Source organism: Plectropomus leopardus, chromosome 16 (genome assembly GCF_026936395.1).
Source record: "Plectropomus leopardus strain MGB_pleo_1.0 chromosome 16, ASM2693639v1, whole genome shotgun sequence".
In the NCBI taxonomy this organism is placed as follows: domain Eukaryota; kingdom Metazoa; phylum Chordata; class Actinopteri; order Perciformes; family Serranidae; genus Plectropomus; species Plectropomus leopardus.
Genome location: NC_142191.1, coordinates 34,731,205 through 34,754,919, shown reverse-complemented (window position 1 = coordinate 34,754,919; position 23,715 = coordinate 34,731,205). Strand labels below are relative to the sequence as shown.

General features: G+C 43.4%; 4 non-coding genes across 4 annotated transcripts; 1 reads left to right on the top strand and 3 right to left on the bottom strand.

Annotated features, from left to right (window-relative positions):
• Positions 1-3,222: 3,222 nt before the first annotated feature.
• On the bottom strand, positions 3,223-3,293 carry trnag-gcc (transfer RNA glycine (anticodon GCC)). Its single transcript has one exon. It is a non-coding gene; the product is annotated as a tRNA-Gly (tRNA).
• A 9,968-nt stretch (positions 3,294-13,261) lies between these two features.
• Positions 13,262-13,333, bottom strand: trnad-guc (transfer RNA aspartic acid (anticodon GUC)). Its single transcript has one exon. It is a non-coding gene; the product is annotated as a tRNA-Asp (tRNA).
• Positions 13,334-17,339: 4,006 nt separating this feature from the next.
• Positions 17,340-17,410, top strand: trnag-gcc (transfer RNA glycine (anticodon GCC)). The gene has a single exon. It is a non-coding gene; the product is annotated as a tRNA-Gly (tRNA).
• Positions 17,411-17,612: 202 nt separating this feature from the next.
• On the bottom strand, positions 17,613-17,684 carry trnad-guc (transfer RNA aspartic acid (anticodon GUC)). The gene has a single exon. It is a non-coding gene; the product is annotated as a tRNA-Asp (tRNA).
• Between the last annotated feature and the right edge of the window lie 6,031 nt (positions 17,685-23,715).

Sequence of the window (23,715 nt, the reverse complement as noted above, 5' to 3'; positions counted from 1 at the left end):
CATAAATAAATAAATAAATGTAGAATTAAATAAATATATGTAGAAATAAATATATGTAGAAATAAATAAATGTAAAAATACAGAAATAGCCTTTTTTATGACCAAAATGCCCTTGGTTTTTCATTTATATGTGTATTTATTTATTTATTTATTTATTGATACTAATGTCGTTTTTTGTTCTCCACAGGAGGTGTCTGGCTCCCTCTCTCTCCTGAGTTGGTAGGGAGGCACACCTGCTCTGAATCCTCAGCAATCGGCTCCTCCAGAAAAGCTGCTCTTCACTCCTCTACCAGATCATTCTGCCTCTTTGTACAGTCTATATACTTTGTGTATTTCAGTCTATTATGTAGTTTTAGTCAAGGAATTGCTGAATGAATTTATTCTCATCTTTTTTTTTTGTTTTTCAAGGTCAAATATTAATATATTTTAGGGAAAGCAAAACATGTCTGTTCCACCTGTTGTTGATTTTCCTCAGGGAAAGTAGCAGTCAGGATGTTGGAGACACGGGGAAAACATTGTTTGAGGCTGTCAGTCGCAGCAGAAGAACTACGCCCCCCTTTGGCTCTGTGATGTTTGTAGAGAAGCCCTTCGATGGTGGATCACATTGCTTCCGTCAAATGTCTGTGGTCCAGGACTTAAATAAGGCTTCCTGTCCTAACTGGTGTAAAGCCGTTGGTTTGAGGAAAAAGAATATAGACAGCAGTGCTACCCCCATCAGGTTTAAAAAGAAGGATTGTGATTGTGTTTTTGTTTTGTTTGTTTTGTCAGAATTTCAGAGGTATACACTCGCTTAATGATTTTTGTTAATGGACAAAATATTATTTGATAGAAATTCCAGCTATATTTTCCAAACATGTTTTAAACTACTACTACTACTCTATAGTGGATCCCCGATGTTCCTGAACGGCTCCTATTGATATCACATTTCCGTAGTGTAGTGTCATCATGTTCGCCTCACATGTGAAAGGTCCTCAGTTCGAAACTGGGTGTAAACATTGTTAGACTTTCATTATCATATCTCAAAAGATCACACATTTCCTGACGCCTCTTGATTAGCTGCTGGCGTTGATCAAGAGGTCTGTAACTTCTGATGCGTCCCTGAACGTGGCCCTCAGGGGGAGTACATGTGTGGTGGTGCTCTGCTGTTTGGCGGCATGTTGCAGAGCTGTAGAGCCTCGTGAGGAGTCGTCGGCTACAAAACTTAACAAACATATACTTCATTCACATTTACAACCCCAGGGGACGCCGGTTATTCCTCTGGTCTTTGGTAAGTGCTCCTGTGTAGCCCGTCTGTGCGAAGTACTTATGACCACCGCCTGCAGTGCCAAGCTCAAGATAAAATATGTAACATTACAATCAATTGAAACAGGCAGGCCCCAGAAACGTGCTTTTTATGGCTCTGTGGTAAATATGCTGGATGTTTTGTGCAGCTCATAAAAATCTATATACCTTATACTTATTATAATTTGTACTGACATATTTCATGAGTGTAAAGTTATACCATTTATTAAATTCTTATTGGTCTTGAATTGAAGATTTATAAATTCACTGTGTCAATTTTAGGGCATAAGTCCTCACCAGTTCATGGTTCTGAGGCGGTGACTTTTTTTTAATCGTCATGGCCTCTTCAGAGGGATCCTGCCTCAGATGGCCTGATGGCCCGTCCTGAATGACACCGTCATCTTTCCTGGGAAAAAGATGATCGCCTCCTTCATTGCTTCCTATGCACAGCCAAACACAATGCATTTTATACATTAATCATCAAAAATGTAATAACAACAGAGTTATTAATGTTTACATTAATCAGTATTTGTCTCTCTTTTTTTCTTTTTTTTTTTTACAGTATTTGATTTAACAGCATAGCATTGCAATATTTTGGGGGCAATGTTGTACCGTTACTTGGACTCCAAATATCAATTTTGAAAATTTAAAAACTAATAAATTTTACTTTTCAGGGCCTTCTGGAATAATAAAGAACATAGAGTGCTGGATACAATTTGATGCAATGAAAATGATTTAAGGGATATGATTAGACTGAAAACTTTACATCTATATAGATATTTATTAGTGCTGGGCATAGATTAATTTTTTTAATCTAGATTAATCTCACTGCAATCCTGTAGTTAATCTAGATTAATCTAGATTAAAATTATAGATTTGAATTTTGCCAAAGACATTCAAAATAATATGTATCCATCTAAATGATGAAAATGCATCACAAACTGCTTGAGAAAGCTGTTCCACTATAATATTTGGTAAAGAAAAATAATGTTCCATAAGATTTACTTTGGTGTTTAACTTTTTTTTATTTTGTTAAACACAGACATTTAGGAACACAGGTTCTGTCTCCATGTGGAAAAAGCTTTTTCCTGCTAACTGGAATGAACAGCAGAGGGCGCAGCCTCTGATAACATGACCCTAACTGAACTGTGGGCCTACATTAGAGGTCATGAAGAAGACCATTAACGGTCAGCAGCTTTGTGACACGGCTTGAGCCAATCACTCCGGTCACTCAGGCAGACCAGCTTCTGCCTTGTTCACGCCCCCTCCGCGTAATTCGACCAGGTATACATCCGCTTAAACAACGAAATGAAATTGGTGCCTTGCTCACTGTATAGACCCAACTTAGTGAATAGTTTATCGGCGATAATTTCCTTATCGCAGCGATAAGAATCCAGCGTTAACGCAGCACGTTAACGCCGTTTAACGGCCCAGCACTAATATTTATATATATATATATATATATATATATATATATATATATATATATATATATAAAGGAAGTAAACAATAAAAATTGAGCCTATTCTAATCAATATTATACAGTTTATGCGCAAATACATCTAAAACTTGTTAATTTAGTACTTGAAAAACAGCTCACTTACATTTGTCGAGTTTGACTTTACGCTTGACACTGCAGTCGTAAAAAAAACCCAGTCAAATGTAAAATCCCCATTGAAATCACTGCTGCTCCAGTCGTCTGTCACTCAAAGGACAAGATAAACTCATCTCCTTAAACATGTGGGGGAAACAGCACCATCACAATTCCATTTGTGGCCAAAAATATATTGCATCTGTAGTGATAATCGCTACCATAGACAATGAATGGGAAAAGTTAGTAAAGTTAGTGATCACTATATCCGGCTCCCATGCGGGAGAATTGAGGTGACAAGAGCAAGAGCACTGTAATAGTCATTTCCTGATGACAAAGCAAAGGACAAATGCATTGGCCGGGAATCGGACCCGGGTCTCCCGCGTGGCAGGCGAGAATTCTACCACTGAACCACCAATGCTCACATGGCAGTGACAGCCACAGCCACCACTGCTTTTTTGACGCAATCTTGTCTTCATATTCTTCCTAGGCCGAATCAGGCGGGACACAACCGATCCATTTTGGGCCCATCAAGACTGCAACGGTGCGCCAAACATCTTCTTTCATGGGGACCTGCACAGAGCCTGAGGGAGAGAAAGAGAAAGCCTGGGTAAACAAAGCTAGTTGATCGCCACCGTCATCATTGGGGCACCACTCCCCTCTCTGCAAGACATCTACACCACCCGCCTCACCCGAAAAGCCACCACAATTGTGAGCGACGCAAGCCACCCCGCACACAATCTGTTCAGCCTCCTGCCCTCTGGAAGGAGGTACAGGAGCCTCCGCTCCCGCACTACCAGACTCACCAACAGTTTCATCCACCAGGCTGTGAGACTGCTGAACTCTCTCCCCTCTCTCCCATCCTGAGGAGAGTTAAGTTATTAATTCTACCTCTCATTTGTGCAATAACCCCCACAGCTGCTACAATGTTTTTGTTTACACAGTTTATATACTGGTTATTCTATTTTTGCACTACACTGTTTACACTGTTTATTTACTGATTATTCTGTTTTTGCACTATTTATTCTGCTGTTTACATTCTGTTTATCTGTTTTCTCTCTACTGCACTCATTACTATTTTTGCTCTTGCTTTTTTTTTTCTTTTTTAGTTATATAGACTATATTTTTAATTCTTTAATTCTATTTTTAACTCTGTTGTGCCTATGCACTTTACTGTTTGCCCTGTCCTGTCTGATATCTGTCTACGCATGGGATAGTGAGAAAAGTAATTTCGATTCCTTTGTATGTCAAGTACATGTGAAGAAATTGACAAATAAATCTGACTTTGACTTTGACTTTGACTTTGTGGTGCCAAGTTATTATGATCATATGACTACTGTAACTCACATTCATATGGTCACAAAAAATATACAAATAGTTATGAAAATTAATAATAATTTGGCAACTAAAATAACAGAACTATAGAGTAGGACTATTTAAAATCCAGAGCCAAACAAACAAACTTATATAATGAATAAAACAATTCTGATGAATATTAGGATCACTGTCATTTATTAAAAAAAAATTTAGTTCAGATAATTCTTACGGGTGGCAGGGAGAACCAACGAGACAGAAAAGGCAGGAAAACTTTAAGAGTGAAACCCATGCTTGTTTATACATGAAGACAGAAATGAATGGTTGTCACCAGTGCTCATGTGACAGTGCTGAAAGTTGTCCCTAATCCGTCTACGTCTTTTGAAGATTAAAGAGGAGTTCCACATCCTCAGGAATGAAGCTCCTCCCAAGGTTTAAGACAAAATAATCTCTGTTCTCTTGCTCCTCTGTAGAAGTTAACCAGGATCTTGCTCCAGAATGTAGCCTTGCCAAGTTTCTGTAGGATGTAGAGCCTATTCTGTCCTTTTCTTTTAGCCTGGATGGTGATGTGTGATGACCAACATGTGCTCTCAGTGACTGTGATTGTGGGAAACCTACAGCTGTTCACCTGCTGCACCTCAGCTCAACTGATGCAGACAGGGTCTGTGTTTTTGCCTCCTTCTTTCTACAATCAACAGTCGCCTCAGTGGTTCAGCTGATGTTGAGCAGGAGGTACTTCTCTGTGCACCACTCTGCCAGATTTATTCCCTCCCAGGTAAGGGTTATATGTGTTTGTAAGGCTCAGCCTGACCATGATTTTATTATTTTCCCCGTACAAGGACAAGGCCAGTAAATGGCTGACTGGCGCCAACGGTGCAAGACACATAGCCAAACCTAGGTCGACAAAAGCTCACCAACGGTCCGACATTGAGCGTTGGACGACCGTGGGCTCGGTGTGTCAGGGCCCAAAGTGTGTCTTACCTGTCAAGATGAGCAGCCTAGACACGGGAACTGCAAGGAAATTTGGGCTGTTTTCTCCTAATTATTTTTTGAAAGCAATTATTTGCTACATAACAAACCTGACACTGCAGTTTCAGTCTTGCCAAAAGGTGTTGCACTGACCGGGAATCCGACCCGCCTCTACTCCATGGAGGGCTGTTCCCTACAGACATCTCCTCGTTAGTATAGTGGTGACTATCCCCGCCTGTCACGTGGGAGACCGGACAGGAAGGGTAGTTTCCGAACCCGCTGCATCACCTCTCCTCGTCTGTGTCAGATGGTGAAACAACATTGCTGAATCAGCAGGTGCCAATAAGTGCCAATAATAGCCAGAGCACTTTAACGTCATTTCCTGATGGCCCACTGACAGACGTGTCGGAGCTCACATAAAAGGCCCTATAGTACAGTGTCAGTGAAGCAACTGACAACTGCATTGGCTGGGAATCCAATGCAAGGCCTCCTGCATGGCAGGCGAGAATTCGACCAGTGAACCACCAATGCTCACATGGCTGTATTACCCACAGCCAATGCTGGTTTTTGATGCAATCTTTTCTTCACAACCGATCCATTTTGTGCCCATCAAGAGTGCCAAACTTCTTCTTTCATGGGGACCTGCAAAGAGTCTGAGGGAGAGAAAGCCTGGGTAAACAAAGCTAGCTGATCGCCACTGTCGTGGTACCCATGTTGAGTTGCAGTCTTTGCGCTGTCTAACTCACAAAGTAGTACTAAGTGGCTCAGTACCTGCCAATTGCAAATTGACTTTGAGGTGCTTTCTGATGGTGTTCAACATTTCTGCTGTTTGCTCACATTCTCAACTCAAAGAGGAAATGAAACATTTGAAATGTTCAGCTGAAGAAACTGCTTTAATCTGAATCTCATGTCATCAAAGTGTTGTTGTGCTCAGAGCTCATCAGAGCTCCAAAATCCAGGTCCCAGTGTGCTGCTGATCAGGAGCTATTGGCTGCAGCTGTGATGTTCTCCCTCAGCTGCTGCCAGTCAGCCTGCTGGGAGGCTCTATAGGGAGGCGGGCTTCTCCTGCTCACTTGCTCGTGTGTTTCCAGACAGTTGACACCTTCAGTTGACTTTCTGTGCTTTTGCTTTTTGACTGGTGATGTGAGTTGAGTGTGTGTTGGAAGTGTGTTGGAAGTGAGATTCTTCTATTCTTCCTCTCTCTGTCTGCTGTAATATGATGTGTTTTTAAATATTTGTTTGTTTCTTTTGTCATAGGCACAACATGTTGATTGACAAACACCAGTTGTCAACAACAGACTGCGTGGCTGTTCTGGAGAAGGCCAAGAAGGACTTCTTGGCAGTTATGGATAAACTGTTGGTTTGTCCTGACACCCTGGGGGCTGACGAAAGGCTCTTTGTGGTGTACTACCTCTCAGCTGTTGTGATCTTGCGACACCTCCAACGACCGGGCGTGGTGGAGCACATGACCGTGAGTGTTTCCGTATTATTTTGGTCTGCATTGGCAAATTTCCCCCTGATATTTTAGTCATTAACACTACTAATTAATTTGATATCCTCATATTTTTACAGGTCAGGGAGTGGCTTTCCAGGAGAAGATGCGAATCACACTATGTCGTTGGGGTACAGGAGCACAAGACCGCAGCACAGCAAGTGGCCTCATTCGCCCTGTCAGAGCAGGAGGAGCGTGTAAGTTCATCACATTTTCTGTCAGAACCTGTCAGAACATCATTTCTGTTCCAGCAGAAAGTAATCTCAATTTCCTTTTGTCCTCTGCCAACAGTGGTTTGATGCGTACTACAGACTGGTGCGGCCAGAGCTCCAGAGAGGCACCAGGAAACGCAAGAGGGATGTGGAGGATGAGATGGATGGAGAAGAGAGATTCTTCATTTCCACTGCAGGGAGGCAGATCCACAGTGCCTCCAGTGACCTGCACCGGTTGCACAAAAGGTACAACCTCACACCAGTGACCAGTCAGATGGCACGCAGAGTCTATGAGACGGCAACTAAAGAGTACTCTGATGCTGAAAAGTCAGTGGTGGCCGGTTACCTGACCCGTTCCAGCGCAACAGCGGAGAAACACAATAGCTGTGAGTCTTCTGAGGAGAGTAGCAGCCGTATTACCCGCAGCACTGCTGGTTCTTCTACTGCTGTCAGGAAGGAAATTGAGGCGTCACTTCAAACCCTACTGGAGAAATATCCTGTCACAATTCATGGGCCAAAACCAAAACAGGAACTTCTACCGGGTGTGTCCTGTTGGCGAAAGGTGTATGAGTGCTGGGAGAAGCAGCAGCTGAAACTGTGACAAGAATATGTTCGCTGTGAGTATTTTCTTTTGACATTATTTTCACGTAAACATAATTACATGATTCAAAGTCCTAAATTATTATCTTCATTGACTAACACTTTTTTTTTTTTGACAGCACTCTTCCCTTGGCGTCAGCCAACACATAAGCAGCTCGCAAAATGTGTTGCAAAGCAGGCATGGGTCGGTAAAGCCAGTAGCTGATGACTTCTTGACGAGTGGAGACCCTCTGGATCTGACGTTAACATCATGAACTGCCCAAAGATTCAGAGACTTGTGAAGAAACAGAAGTGGAAAGGACTTTGCATCCCACACTCTGAAGGGAAGGGCACAAGAGTTTTCACAAAGCGCACATTGTGTACTGGTGAGGTGGTCTGTGATGATCATGGACGTGTTGTCACAGCCAGTGAGGGCCAAGAAGTGAGCAGCTGTGATTGCCACCCTGGACAGCAGACTCCAGGCCGGTTTATCAAGCGTTCAAAAAAGAAGGCCAACGTCATGCCCAAACATTTCACGTTTGAAATGGATGGAGAGGAACGACATGTGACTCTTTTCCTTGCAACCAGGATGATTTCAGCACATCAAGAAGTGTTGCTTCCCGGTGGAGTCACCAAGAAATCTTTTGGAGAGGGAGGAGGGCTCCCATAATCTGCCAGACATCAGCCTTCAGTCATTCTGTTACATGTCCCAGACCCGCTGAACTGTAATCGAATACTCTTAGCCAGCCCTGAAGGCTCCATCTTGACACGCAAAGACAATAAACCAGGACTTTTCCCTCTGCCTCTATGCAAAGTGGCCTGCTCTTCACCTGCCTGCATTCTCTACAGTACAAGTATACAATGTAAATACTGTAATTACAATTATACAAAGCCACATTCTGCTGCTCTTGCTGTCATACACTTTTGCTGCTCTTACAATGTTACTGTTAATACACATATGTACAGGTCACATACTTAAATCATCTGTCTATGCTGTTCATAATGTTACTGCTAATACACTGCCTGTTTTTATATATAATATATTCTGTCTACAGTGCACTGCATGAATACTGCACCACCTGTACATATTGTATATATGGCCTATGTACACTGCACAATGGCAACATATATTGTGACTGTACTTTTTAAATATGTCTGTCTTAGTAAAGTGTGGTGTTGCTAATCCAATTATTTGTCTCCTGTGTATCATTTGGGGAATGTCGGCACAGGTAAGAGTGAGGGCCAGAACAAAAGCAGGGTCGTTACAGGAACGTGGCTCATCGGGGGATGGGACATGGCAGCGTCCCACAGAGCAGCAGTAGTTGCAGTAGTAGTAAGCCTGGACCCTGGCTTGCTGTGGGGGGAGGGGGGCTTTCAAGTGGTTAGACTCAGTCTGTGTAAGATACGGGTCACTGAAGGCATAAAAACCTGACAAAGTGATCACAATTATGGGGAGGTGTGTGGAGCAATATCCCCCTGGCTGAGTCTCACCTCCTACAGAAAGGCTACTGCTGTATGAGAGGGCCAGAACAAAGTGCTGGTCTGTGGGGGTCAAGTTGGTGTACTAACTTGACCCCCACAGACCAGCTCTTTGTTCTGCTTAATGGCTCTTCTTTTGTTTTGGCACTCTCACACTGCAGCCTGCCTGCACACAACACTGCAGGCCCATATAGCTCACCATTGCCATCATGTGGTCAGAGCAGGTAATGCAGGGTCACCCCTGCCACTCAGACTCCATACTTATAACATTGTAACATCTGTAACCTTTGTATTGTTCCCTTAGGGAATATAAATATGGGTCATAATTTGGAATATATTTATTGGCACTTGCATTTGAAGCATTTTTTTGAAAACTTTTTGAAAATTTAGATATTCTGAAAAAAAATAAATAAATAAAAATCATATTCGTTGTGGCTTAACACTATACAGTTATAGTTATACAAGGAAACCTACTGCATTACAATGCATTACTGTTTGTTGTACTGTGTTTATTCAGATCACACAAAAAAAACTTGACCATGCCTTCATGCCGGTTCCCATCAACATGATCTTGTAGCTCAGCAGAATCTCCAGGGCCACAAACACCAGTGTCATCATCTTACCCCACATCCTAAACATAATCAAAAGGATCAGTTAATTAGAGTTTGTATTGAATAAACAGTTTAGAAAAAAAAACACCTCAATGTGCTTTGAATCAAAGCAACAAAGTAAAACACTGAACTCTGACTCGGCCGCTGTGATCTATTCTGCCCTCCCTGAGCGTTAGTGTCCAGATTGGCAGATAGTTTATGAAAATAGGAGACCGTTGTGCCCGGTTTACTCACATTGCACAGAAAGTTTACCATGCCTTGAGTAGAATCTCCACAAAGGGCCACAAACACCAGTTTAAATACTTTATGAAAATAGGAGACTGTACTTGATTTTGTTGTTCATTGACACAAAGGCACTCACTCAGGCCCTGGCCTGCGCTGAGGCATGACAAGACCTGTCTGGGGAAAAAAAAATGTAAATAAATACAATTTTGTTTGGCCAAATACTGTGGAATTATCCACTCTGATGATCCCTGATGTCTGTTTATTGTGTTTTTGCCCATTTTTAGGACATCTGGTGGATTTTCAGGTGAGGGCTGACCTTGTCAGCACATGCGCTGAGGCATGACAGGACCCTTCTGGAAAAAAAAGTTTAAAAAATGAATAAATACAATTTTATTTGGCCTAACACTGCAGAGTAGTCTGTGGAATCCTTTCTTATGACCCCTCATGTCTTTTTATGGTGTTTTTGCCCATTTTCAGGACATTTGGTGCATTTTCAGTGAAGTCAATGCATGCTCCATCCAGACCCGCCCCATGGTGGGCCAGTCCAGTTCCTTCTCAAGGGAAGAACCCAGACTTGTGGTTATACAAAATATATATATATATATATATATATATATATACACACATATATACATATACACATACATATCTATACACAGCCATACCATTATAAGAAATATATAAAATATAATATTTGGGGTGAGGTCAGATTAAAGTATGATTGGGGTTAGAATAAATAAAGATTAGGGTTAAATGGCAAAAGGCATATAGAGTGATGAAGGAAAACAGTGATTGAAGTAAGGGTGTAATCGAATATATTAAAATTTAGGGTTGAAATAAATAGTGATTGGAGTTAGGGTCCAATAATATTAGCGTTAGGGTCAAATTGCAAATGGTTAGGCTTATGGTTAGAGAGTGAGGGTTAAGGTTAGGGTTAGGGTTAGGGGTCAGGGTTAGGGTTAGGGCGAGAGGTTGGGTTTAGGCATGAAAGTAAATTCTTTCATTCAAGCCTAGTGGAAATGTTGTTCCTAATTTATTAATCCAGTCCCTCTCTGCTCTTCTTCTCTGGGCCGTGGACCAGTGTGGATTACACTCCAGGACCGAGGCCTGAACCGCATCCCAGCCATGAGAGACGAAATGCTGGACAACATGTCGGTCTGTATGCTTTTGTCTAATTATATTATGTTTGTGACATGTAACCCGTACATGAATAGTATGTCTCGTTTCCCCCACATATCTCAAACTACACACTTTACACATCATCAAATAAACACAATTTTTAGTGAAAATAGTCCCCTGTAAAGCCGTCCTAAACACCTTTTGTTTATGTGAATCATATACCCATTTTAATTGTTTGAAATAATTATTCCTAGGAACAGCTCTTTGATTGACCCGTGACCTGACCTTTGCCCTTACCAAAAAATCTTGAAGATTTTTATTTTTTCGGAATGCAGCAATAACTCTAACATCATTATGGGGTTGATGTGATCTCATTGTGGCCTCGAAATTGTTTTTAATTTGTCTGACCAGCTTCACTGTAGATGGAGAGTAGGTGGTGACAAATGGGAGTGCAGTGGACACCAGGAGGGGTTTGGCCTGGAGGAAGGCTTTAAAGCTGCTTCTCAAAAAGGTCCTAGAGTCCCCTCTACTGGACAAAGCCGAGAACAGCACCTTGGTGGCCTGTTTAAAATCCCCTTACTGTGTACATGTCCTGTGAAAACGTAATAATTGTGACTTAATAATACCTGCAAATGTATGTTTGAGATGATGACTACTTTTATGTAAGAGTGCATGTGTATCCGTGTCCTTAAAGTGAACTTCAACATCCAATGGATTGTGTAGTGTAAATTTGGGGCTTTTAAATGTGGTTGTGTCCAAAAAATTAACCGAATTACGATGTGTTGTGGCTTTTAATTTGATTTAGGGCTTGTGATTGTTTAAGGTGTCCAAAAAAGCAGCAAATTCATCCTCAGAATAGGTCCAAATGCCCCAAATGTCATCATGGTATCTATAATAATGCAAGGGTTTTTTTTTTAATCACATTTGTCCAAAGCTGCAGTCTCCCATGAGGCCATAAAAATATCAGCGTATGCTGGAGCAAATTTCTTGCCCATGGCTGTGCCTTTTATTTGGAGAAATAATTGTCCATCAAATTCAAAATCGTTGCGGGTCAGATTAATTTCCAATAATTTGAATAATTCCTTATCTGGTCTTCTTTTGTCGTGAAATTTATAAAAAATGTCTCTAACGGCTTGGATGCCTTCTTGTGTGTCTATATTAGTGTAAAGGCTCTCGACATCAATAGTGAACAAAAGGGACCCTGTGGGGATGGTGAGGTTTTTAATTTTATCTATGAAATCATAAGTGTCCTTAATATAGCTTTTATGTTTTTTGCCAATGGGTTTAAATAATAATCAATAAATTCAGCAGACCTGTATGTCTCGCTGCTACAGTCAGACACTATAGGTCGCCCTGGAGGAATTTGAAACGGTTTGCTCCAAGTGCTCGGATCCTTATGGATTTTGGGAAGACAAGGCCCGTCAATGGCTGACTGGCGCCAACGGTGCAAGACACATAGCCAAACCTATGTCGACAAATGCTCACCAACGGTCCGACATTGAGCGTTGAACCACCGTGGGCTCGGTGTGTCAGGGTCCAAAGTGTGCCTTACCTGTCGAAATGAGCAGCCTAGACACGGGAACTGCAAGGAAATTTGGGCTGTTTTCTCCTAATAATTTTTTGAAAGCAATTATTTGCCGAACGCGGCCGAGTGTACCCGAGCACGGACTCCGACTCACTGGCTCGCTCACACAGATGATCCAAGAAGCTCACGTTCGTCGAGTTTGACTTTACGTTTGACACCGCAGTCGTAAAAAATGTTGACTCTGTTGCAGCTGACAAACTGGTCATGCAGGTCCACTCCTCCCGTGTGTGTTACAGTCTTGGATACACTTGGGCTGTCTGACCTTGTCCATGCCTCTTCTGTTTGTTCCATCTCTTCGCCTCAGTTTGGGTGAACTCCCTCTCCATGTTCGACACCACAGTGACCACGCTGTTGTCATTCCACCTTACAATCAGGTTCTCTCCCTCAACCAGATACTCAGCATCTCCTCCAGGTGTCTTCTTGAAGGTCTGGGGTGCTGTGAAGGGAACGCTATGGAGCTGATTTTGTCGCAGCGTGCCACAGCTGCCATAGCCTCTCGGGGTCATCTCATCCACCAGGGACAGCGATGTCATTGGAGGTTGTCATTGTGGTTCAGTGGTAGAATTCTCACCTGCCAAGAGGGAGTTTTGAGTTCAATTCCCGGTCAATGCAAATATCCTTTGCTTCGATGAAATTGTGCTAATTGGCCTTATATGTGTGCTTAGTCTGTCAGTGAGCCATCCGGAAATCACTATTACAGTGCTCTTGCTCTTGCTGCCACTTTTCCAGCCGATTCAGCATATTGTTTAGCCATATGACATGGATGAGGTGAGATGATGCAGCACATTTGAAAAGGCAGCTAACCTCCCCGTCGGGGAATTGAACCCCGGTCTCCCACGTGACAGGCGGGGATACTCACCACTATACTAACGAGGAGTTGTCTGTGGGATTCGGCCCTCCACGCAATACTGGTGGAGTATATCGGTGTATCGGTGTACCTCGACTGAAACTGCAGTGTCAGGTTTGTTATGTAGCAACGAATTGCTTTCAAAAAATCAGTAGGAGAAAACAGCCCAAATTTCCATGCAGTTCCCGTGTCTGGGCTGTTCATCTCGACAGGTAAGACACACTTCCGGCACTGACACACCGAGCCCACAGTCGTCCGACGCTCAATGTCAGATCTTTGGTGGGGGGGGTTTAGTTCTTTTGCTGCTTCTTTGTAAAGTCCACGTTCATGTCCTTAGTTTTTCAGACATTGGACATAATGTATATTATCCTGACGTATTATCCTGAGTGCCACTGTAGTGAGCGCCACTATTGCTCTGCTTTTACATTTTTATATGATTTGTGCACAGAAATATTCATTTGTAAAGTACAAAAAAGCTGCTGAATGTATTGGAGTCAAAAGTATAAGTAGCATGAAAAGACAAGGCTCAAGTACAAGCACCTCAAATTTTGTACTTGAGTAAATGTACAAAGAGTTGGTTAACAGCAATTTCTAAAATTAAAACCTTTCAAAAACCTATCAAAGCTGTGGGACCACCTGACCAGATTTATACCAGCAGCACATTTCCATGTTCTGCGACATGCCGCCAAACACCACACATGTACTCCCCCTGAGGGCCGTGTTTAGGGATACGTTGGAAGTTACAGATCTCTCAATCATCGCCAGCAGCAGCAGCTAGTCATGCAGCATCAGGAAGCGTGTGATGTTTGGAATATGATAACAGAAATCTCTACTTTTTACCGGCTTCTTAATAATATTTGCATCATATCTTTTGTTATCGCTTATTGCATTCTTCCCATGTTCCTTCCCAAAGAAATCAAGCAATTTGTTTTCCCAGGTTTCAGTGTACAGTATTTTAAATAAGAAAACATGACAATTTCAGAAATATGTGCTCTTTTTTGTATTATTCGAACACTGACGCAGCCCTTTATTATTTATACAGTCTCGTGCACCAGCTCAGGCTCCTTCCCCACCAGAGAGGTGACATTCCACGTCCCCAGAGCTAGCTTCTGCAGCCAAGGATCAGACCGCCAAGGTCCCCGCCTTCGGCTGTTGCCCAACTCACATGGCACCCGACCCCTATGGCCCCTCCTACGGGTGTTGAGCCCATGGGCAGGAGGTCCCACGTCGCCTTTTCGGGTTGTGTCCGGCCAGGCCCCATGGGTAAAGGCCCGGCAACCAGGTGCTCGCCATCAAGCCCCACCCCCAGGCCTGGCTCCAGGGTGGGCCCCGGTGACCCACGTCCGGGCGAGGGAAACTCTGGACCATTTGTCTCGTTCATCATAGGGGTCCGTTGAGCTACACTTTGTGTAGTTCCTCCCCTAGGACCTGTTTGCCACGGGTGACCCTACCAGGGGCATAAAGCCCCCGACAACTGAGCTCCTAGGATCACTGGGACACGCAAACCCCTCCACCACGATAAGGTGGTAGGTCAGGGAGGGGTACCTTGTGATGAATTACTCAATTTGACCCGTTATGTATAAAGTCACGTATCTCATCACCACTATTGTCCTATTGCAGTAATAACAAACATGTGGACACCATTATGCTTGAACATGGTGTTTGCCATCCTCCCGATCACGCCCCTCAAACACACAGCTTTGAAGATCCTTGGTTTGACCTTATTAAGTAATCACACATAACGTTATCCAATGGACTATAAAGAACTTAATTAATAATTACTTAGATATGGGATTATTGTTTAACATTATACAATAAATGCAAAACACGATAGAACTATAAAGTTAATTACAAAATTACGCATAACTAAGGCCACTAGCTGGCAGTAGGAGAAAGACGAGGGAACTAGATAAACTCAGATAAACTCATCTCCTTAAAAAAGTGGGGGAAACAGCGCCACCACAATTCCACTTTTGGCCAAAAATATATTGCATCTGTAGTGATAGTCTCTACCATAGACAATGAATGGGAAAAGTTAGTAAAGTTAGTGATCACTATATCTGGTTCCTGCACAAAAGGTCCCCACTTTCAAAACCGGGCGTAAACATATGACACGTTTTGGAACAACTCGTTGTTCAAACTGTACAACGTGACCATAGGTCGCTTTCAGCACCTATTAACCAAGCATGGAAGACTAATATCTGATTGTCACTGTACGCAGCATAACAACTTTTATCGCGTTTCCGTAGTGTAGTGGTTATCACCTTCGCCAACCGGGCGGAAACAAGGAGACATTTTTGTGATCATATCTCAAACATCACATGTTTCCTGACGCTGCATGACTAGCTGCTGTTACTGGCGATGATCAAAAGATCTGCAACTTCCACCATGTCCCTAAACGCAGCAATCAGGGGGAGTACATGTGTGGTGGTGTGCTGTTTAGCGGCATGTTGCAGAACATGGAAATGTGCTGCTGGTATAAATCTGGTCAGCTTCTCTGAAGGACAAAAGAAGCACATGGACGTCCTCTGCAGGGACAGGGAGTCTCATCCACCACAAGGTTAGGTATTTGAAAAGCGCAGGCTTGTTCCCAGAGTCGGTTCACTGGAAGAGAAGGAACAGTTAGATCTGTGTTGCTGACGAACACTGTGATGCCTGAGCTTTGTGACTTTATCAAAACAATGACAAAATCTGAGGCATATTTCTTTTTGGACAAAAAGTCAGACAAAGACGCTGTGCTACTACTACACAAGACTTTGCTAATATACATTATGTCCAATGTCTGCAAAACTAAGGCCAAGGACACTAGACAGAGCCAAGAGGAAAATCACACACTATAACAAACAGAAGGACATATCGCTAACAAGGTGCACGGGACAACGCGTCCGCCACCACATTGTCCCGCCCCTTTGATGTGACGAATGTCCAAACTGCAGGACTGCAGGAACAGAGCCCCAGCGAACCAGCCTCTGGTTAGGAGACTGCAACGAGTTAAGGAACGTCAAAGGGTTGTGATCTGTGAAGACCACCACAGGATCTGAACTAACATACACATTAAAATGCTGCAAAGCCAGGATCAATGCCAACGCTTCCTTCTCGATGACCACGAGTCAAAGCCTACTCATCAGCCGAGGCAGCGGCCTCAGCTGCCATCTTCACCCTGTTCTCACTCATATATATAGTCACATGCTCAGGTATAGAATTTTTAAACTGCTCCAACACTATCAAATTGCGCAGATCGCCATCGCTGCAAAACTGTACATGGATACCAATGGATATTATCGTCCCGGGAAGGTAGCTAATGATCATGGTTCAAACCTTGGCTCCCCTGTATAAAATTCAAAACAACAACAATTTGAACTGGTTTCTTTATGCATAAATAACCTTTGAATCAAAAATACAAGGAGGAGGAGAAGGAGAGGAGATCCTTCTCCCCGCTTTACCAGGACCCAAATAAATGACAAAACAAGCCTGATAGATGCATGAATGTACCATGTTATTGTTTGCATATGATGCTACTGATGAATCATCAATATCATCCTTTCTACAGCGTCATACCCCATATGTAGAATGTTCTGTAAAAGCAATATCACACTTGGGTTTGTGATGTTGGTCTGGATATCATCGCTGTTGCTTTTGTCGACCGAACAGCACTAGCGATGACCTCGAGTCAAACATCACAAACTCCATTGTGATATCGCTAAATAACATACAGCCTTGTGTACCAGTAATAGCACCAGCTGTTCACCATGGCACTGTTCAGGGCCCAGCTGAAGCATGGCCACCACCACTTCTTGGACCGGATGTTGACTCTGTAGCGGCTGACAAACTGGTCATGCAGGTCCACTCCTCCCATGTGTGTTATAGTCTTGGATACACTTGGGCTGTCTGACCTTGTCCATGCCCCTTCATTCAGATTGGTCACTGTCACAGTCTGTGTTATGTGCATGCATTTCTGACTCAGGCACAACTGTGATGTCCACCACAGTTTCAGAGTCCTGCAGCATGGTGGCTGGGGGTACGGCAATCATGTGAGCATTGGTGGTTCAGTGGTAGAATTCTCGCCTGCCACGCGGGAGGCCCGGGTTCGATTCCCAGCCAATGCAGGGCTTTGCGTCACTGAAGCTTTACTGAAGGGCCTTTCATGTGAGCTGAGAGACGTCAGTCAGTGGACCATCCGGACATGACCATCACAGTGCTCTTGCTGTTGTTGCCACTTTTTTTGTTGCCAGCCGATTCAGCAATGTTGTTTAGCCCTCTGACAGAGACGAGTTGAGGCCACGCAGCATGTTCGAAAAGTCAACTAACCTCCCCGTCGGGGAATTGAACCCCGGTCTCCCGCGTGACAGGCGGGGATACTCACCACTATACTAACGAGGAGATGTCTGCCTGGAATAGCCCTCCACGGAGTAGAGGCCGGTTCGATTCCCGGTCAGTGCAACACCTTTTGGCATACATTTTTAATTTTATTTATTTATTTTACTTTTAAAAGTTTTGAATTTGCCACTGTAAATCAGCATCCATTGATTGATTGATTTTGATTTTGAAATGACACAGGGAACACGGAGAAGACAGTGTTTGAGTCCTAACTTTGACATTTCAGGACAGATTTTAAGGACACAGTTTCTCTCCGTGAAGCTGAACATGAACATGGTGTTTTCTAAATAAGTCATTGTCTGAAAATTGGTAAAAAAAAAAAAAAAAAATAAAAAAAAAAGTTTAAATTAAGTTTAGGACCAAAGAAGGCGTTTAACCACGACGGTCAACCAGAATAATGAATACTATTTTTGATCCTCAGGGGTTAAATTTTGGTTCGTTAAAGTCGCTCTGAGAAAGAATTATCTCAAGCAGAAATAAGTACCAGCACAAATGTTTATAAATGTTTCAGTAAAAATCCAGTAATAGTAAACAGTTAGTACAAAAATGTAAATAATTCAGTAATTTATGTACAATAAGTTGAGTATGTACATTTGTAAAATTATAGATATAAAGAAATACAGTAATAAACAATAAGCACTAGTATGCGATTATTAACATATTTATGAAGATTTTATTAATGGGTTCATGTTGTTTTTGTGTGTGTATTTTTGTGCTGTAAATTTATTGATCATATGTAAAAAAAATATATAATTTTACAGAATAATTATATTTTTAATAGATTTTTTTCAGGCCAGTTCCTTGTTTTTTTGTTTTTTTTTAACACTTTCCTGTAAGGTGTGTGTAGTTTTTGTTTTTGATATTGTTTGCTATTTGATATGATAATCATTTGTTAAAAATTTAAATCTTTAAAACTTTAAATATTTTTTTCTTTTTAAGCAGTCTTTGTTTCTCTGTGGTCTTTCATATTGTTGTTTGTGTATTTGGTTTTTTTTTGGTTTTTTTTGTGCTATAATTATCATAACCATATTTTTAAAATCATGCCTACAGAATTCTGTTTTGAAGCAGTTTTTCAGTTCATTGATTTTTCTTTTCCCCGTTTTCTCTGTGTGTGTGTGTGTGTGTGTGTATGTATCGTGCAGACACCACAGAGTCAGATCTCAGCAGTCTCTCACTGCACACTCTGCTCTCAGGCTGACACCTGCTGGTGAGTCAGTGGAACTGCATGGGAATTTTTACAAATGTAAACAGGAAGTCGGACAAACCACAGGAAGTTTTTATGTATGTGAAATTATTTCAGATATGATACTGAAACAAACATTTTTCAGAGTTTTAAAATGAACCGTAGTTTAAAACAGAAAAAAAATATCAATTTAAAAAAAATAAATAAAATGCAGATTTCATGATAAAATCAACTGGAACTTGTTTAATTCTGAACTGATTTTCACACACAAAAAAAAATAGATGTGTTTATTTGCAGATCTTGACCTCCCCAATTTGGCACCCACCAATCACATTTCTATATCTATCATTTTTTTTAAAAAGTCATTAAAATTTGTAAATAAAAATACAGATTTTTACTAAATTAAAATAAAGTAAGGTAAAATAGAAAACACAAACAAATTAACAAAATAAAAGATGGATTATTTATATATATATATATATATATATATATATATATATATATATATATATGTATATACGTGTGTGTGTATATAGTATATACAAGAAAGTTTATTCAGTTTAATCAAATCAGTTTAGCTGCAACACAAACGTCATGATAGAGACATGAATGAAGCTGCGGGACAGGACTCCGTGTCTCTGTCCCCTTTTGTGTCTCTGTTCTCCATGTCTCCGTCTTTGTGTGTGTTTGTCCTCAATGTCTTTGTCCTTGTGCGTTTCTGTCCTTCATGTCTCTGTTTCCTTGTGCGTTTTGTGTCCTTCATGTCTCTGTCCTCTGTGTCTCAGCAGCTCCAGGAGTGGACGCTGCAGCTCCACATGAAGTCAGTGAGCCGAGGACGTCGCTACTTCCGTGTTTGTCTGAAGTCAAACCGTCTGTCCTGAGCTGAGGACGTCGCTGCTTCCATGTTTGTCTGAGTGAAAGACTAGATCTCGTGTCTCAGCCTGTGTGTCCCCCTCCCCCGTCCGTCGTTGATGTTTTTGTTTTCTCACCCACAGCTCACCAATCCCCGCTCTCTGACGTCAAGGCTCTTTGAATATTTTTCCCAGCAGCCCCCTGGTTCCTGAGCGGCTTGAAACTTGAAAAGTGGATCAAAGCGGGTCAAAGCAGGTCAGTACCCCCCCCAGATCTCCCAGCACACACTCCATACCTCTCCACACTCTTATAAATGCTGTTTTGCAGCCGTTTAAGCAGAGTTTTACTCCATTAAAGCTTGATTTCCTCTATCACCATCACATTAGCTTCCCCCTCACTCAGAGCTGCTTAAATTGCACATATACTAACCTTAGGACAATAGAAGGATGGATATGGTTCAATCTTTTCTGTAGGGGTGAGTGGAAAAGCAAGGGGGGTGGGGGCGGCTGGATGAGCAGGTAAGTTGCAGCTAGTGCAACGGACGGACTGTAAGGTGCAACTGGTGCAAATGGATGGAAGGTGAGATACAGGTGGATGACAGGTACAGTGCAATGAAGTAGCAAGTGGTTGACAGGTAAGTGGTGGGGCTGTTAATTAATGTATGATTGTAATGTATTCTAAATCATCAGAAATAATAAAGCTTCTCAAATGCAAATTGAAGGTGTTTTATTTATATTATTTCATATGTTGTTTACCAGAAATACTGTCATACAATGGTTCAAAATACTTTCTCAGTGGCTCTCAGACAAATAAGAGGAGAGAGGTCCCGGCCGAAAGAAACAAAAGATGGAAAGCAGCTGAGCCAGCCCACAGAGGGCCGTCAGACTCAGCGTTTTCCCCCTAACTACCTATGAAATAAAGACAAATCTAACTGATGTTAAACAAAACCGAAAACTGAACTACCGGAAACCTCCGACCCAAACTAAAATAACAAAACTCAGCAATCTAAAACATGCTGGGGAAAAGTAAAAAGAGAGCAGTATGCAAGCAGCATGTTTTTCTGACCCACAATGACTTGCTCAGTGGCAGATACGTCACATCAATAAAGCCATAAACAGATACAACTCAATAACAGCTGATTAACAGCTGACAGAGGCCACAGTGATGGATGTCAGCACACTGAAGTGACTGCTGTCCAGAGAGCAGACAGTAATAATAGGAATTGTTGAAGTGGACCAAATAACCCACAATATATCGACATAATTATAATAAAAAAAAAATAAATAAATAAAAAATAAATAAATAAATTCTCAGCACATTGAAGTGACTGCTGTCCAGAGAGCAGACAGTAATAATAGGAATTGTTGAAGTGGCCCAAATATAAATAACAATAAATAATAAAGAAATTAACATAAAGGCAACAATAAAAACACACGTATTGTAACGGGTGTATTGAGGACCCAGATGCAGTACAGTACGCTTCACTGGCAGTTGGTAATAACTTTTATTAAGACCAACACGAATGGTAAACAGGATACAGACTGAGAGTTCGTTCTTCGGGCTGTGAGCCCAAGCAATGTCTCTGGGAATCACACAAAGCGGAGACACGAAGCTTGTACCCACTGTGGCTGGTGACGAGGAAACCCCGTAGCTCCGCTAGCCAACAACACGTGTGTGAGCGTTGTCGGGGATAGAGCGAAGGAGTGGTCGAGGGCAGGCAGGGGTTCGGTTACCGGGATGAACAGCACCAACAGGAATCAGGCAGGAGAATCGTCGAAGCAGAGCAGAAAGGTCTTTACCAGGGAATCCGTCAGATTTCCGGAATGCGGAAACTGAGCATGTGGTCGGGGACAGAAGGCAGGTAGGTTCACGAGGAGTCAGGCGAGGAGAGCAGGTCGGGGACAGGCAGAGTCGGCAACGGAGGATCTGTTTGGAGAGTGCTGGAAAGACATGCATGCTGCAGAGGACGATCTGGCAATGAGTGTGTGAACAGGAGTGTCTTAAATACCGGGTTGATTGGTGATGAGCTGCAGCTGTGGGAGAGCAGGCTGCAGCGGTGGGCGTGGCTAGGAAGTAGAGCAGGTCAGAGGAAGGTGAGTGGAAAGTTACTGGTAGAGAGGGGGAGGAGGAGAATGCAGGAACCATGACACATATTCAAATTAGAAATGTAACTAATGTTTAAAAAAAGGAAACAAATATGGTTAAGAAAAAAAATGAAGTGATATTTACCCCCCCCCCGTTTTGCCCCATAAGTTCTTTTTAACTTCCTCCCTCCATTCCTTCACCGATTTTCCTCCGACCGACGCGCAGTACGCCACCCCATACAGTCTTGTGTGGCCAGTTTCAAGTCTTTTGGGCTGGCACCACTTTTTGCAGGCGTACTGCGACTTCAGCCAGCGGCTTTTGCTCCCGGGTGGTGGCCCCTGCCCTGCAGCAGCAGCCTCGGCCGCCTTCCTCTTCCTGTAGGCTGTAGTTCTTGGTGTTCTTAAAGGTACAGGAAGAGGAGGCGGACCAGCAGGGACGGGAGCGATGAGGACATCTGGGAGCTGTGCTGCTGGAGGAGGAGGAGGGAGAAGGCCAGAGGGTCCAGGGCCAACAGGAGCAGGAAAAACAACACCAGTTGAGGGCCCTGGCTGCTCCTCATCTGGCGGTGGAGGAGGAGGAGGAGGAGGGTGAGGTATACCCCTGGTGGAGGGCCCTGGCTGCTGCTCAGGGACTTCAAAGTTAAAGGGCTGCCCTTGTCCCACCTGGACAAAGGACAGCCCTTTAGCTGCAGGCAGGGGCAGTGCTGCTACAGCCGCGGCAGGGACGACGCCAGTTCCCTGCAGCAGCACAGTCCTCACTGCCCCTTTCTGGCACTTCATGTACCTGAAAGACAAACACGGGCCGGTTTTAGCTCCGTCAGCTCTCATAGAAAGATTAATCGTAGGACAGATTACAGCAGAGCTTCGTGTTAAAAATCTCACCACTGGGACAGGGTCCGCTGGTTTACTTCGAATAGTTGGATATCAGTCTGAGCCATCAGCCTTGGGCTGGCCAGCACTGCCTCACTGATGGCCATGTAGTCCGAGAGGACAAGGGACCACCGAGTCCTGGTGACCCCCTCGAACGGCGTGGCACCGGGATGGAGTTGGCAGAGCCGGCTGTAAATGGCCTCCACCAGGTGGCTGGCGCAGGGCCAAGTTGCAGGGCCCGAGGCCTGTCCGAGAAGGCAGCTGAAAGAGTCACGGAGAGGACAGCGTGGGTTAAACAGCAGAACTTTGTGAGAAGAGACAGTAAAATTTGAAATGAGTCTTACCGTTCGACACTCTCCTTGCCAGGACAGGAGGTGTTTTTCCCCTTGGCTGCCTTGAACCGCCCCTTGTGTTGCCTCTCCCGGTACCTGGGAGGGTCGACAACCCGCTTTTTGTCGTGCTGTGGCAGGCGATGCCAGAGCGCGATGAGTTTGTCTACCCTCGAGTTAGGAAGCCCCTGAAGGCTCCGCCCCTCCACCAGGACCTGGCTGGCCATCAGGCCCGTCAATGTTCTCCTCCTGAGAAGAAACACAAGAGGTGGAAGAGAAAGGAGGAGTGTCTGTAAAAATTTAGACACATTACTGTTACAATGATTATAGTTAAAACTCTTTTATCATCAATCTTATCGTCGTTATCATCATCATCAGCAGCAGCAGTAGTTTGTAGTCAGTGAACTCACCTCAGGGTCTGAAGAGGGCTGCTGGGGAGTAGGAGCCTGAACCTCAGGGGCCCAGGGCAGCCGGACGGGATGGCTCAGACTGAGGTGCGTCAGCTGGATCACCTGACCGGGCTGCTGCCACTGTGCTGGTGGAGGGGATCTCGGCCTCGAAGACGGTCGGGTCCTCAACGTCCTCCATGATCCCCTCGTTGTCCTCGAAGGACTCGATGGCAGCAGCCTCGTCCGGAGTGTCAGGGTCCAAGCTGACATCCTCAAGCACTTTTCCTGTCTGCTGGTACAGGTACTCAACCCCGATGAGCTCCCCTG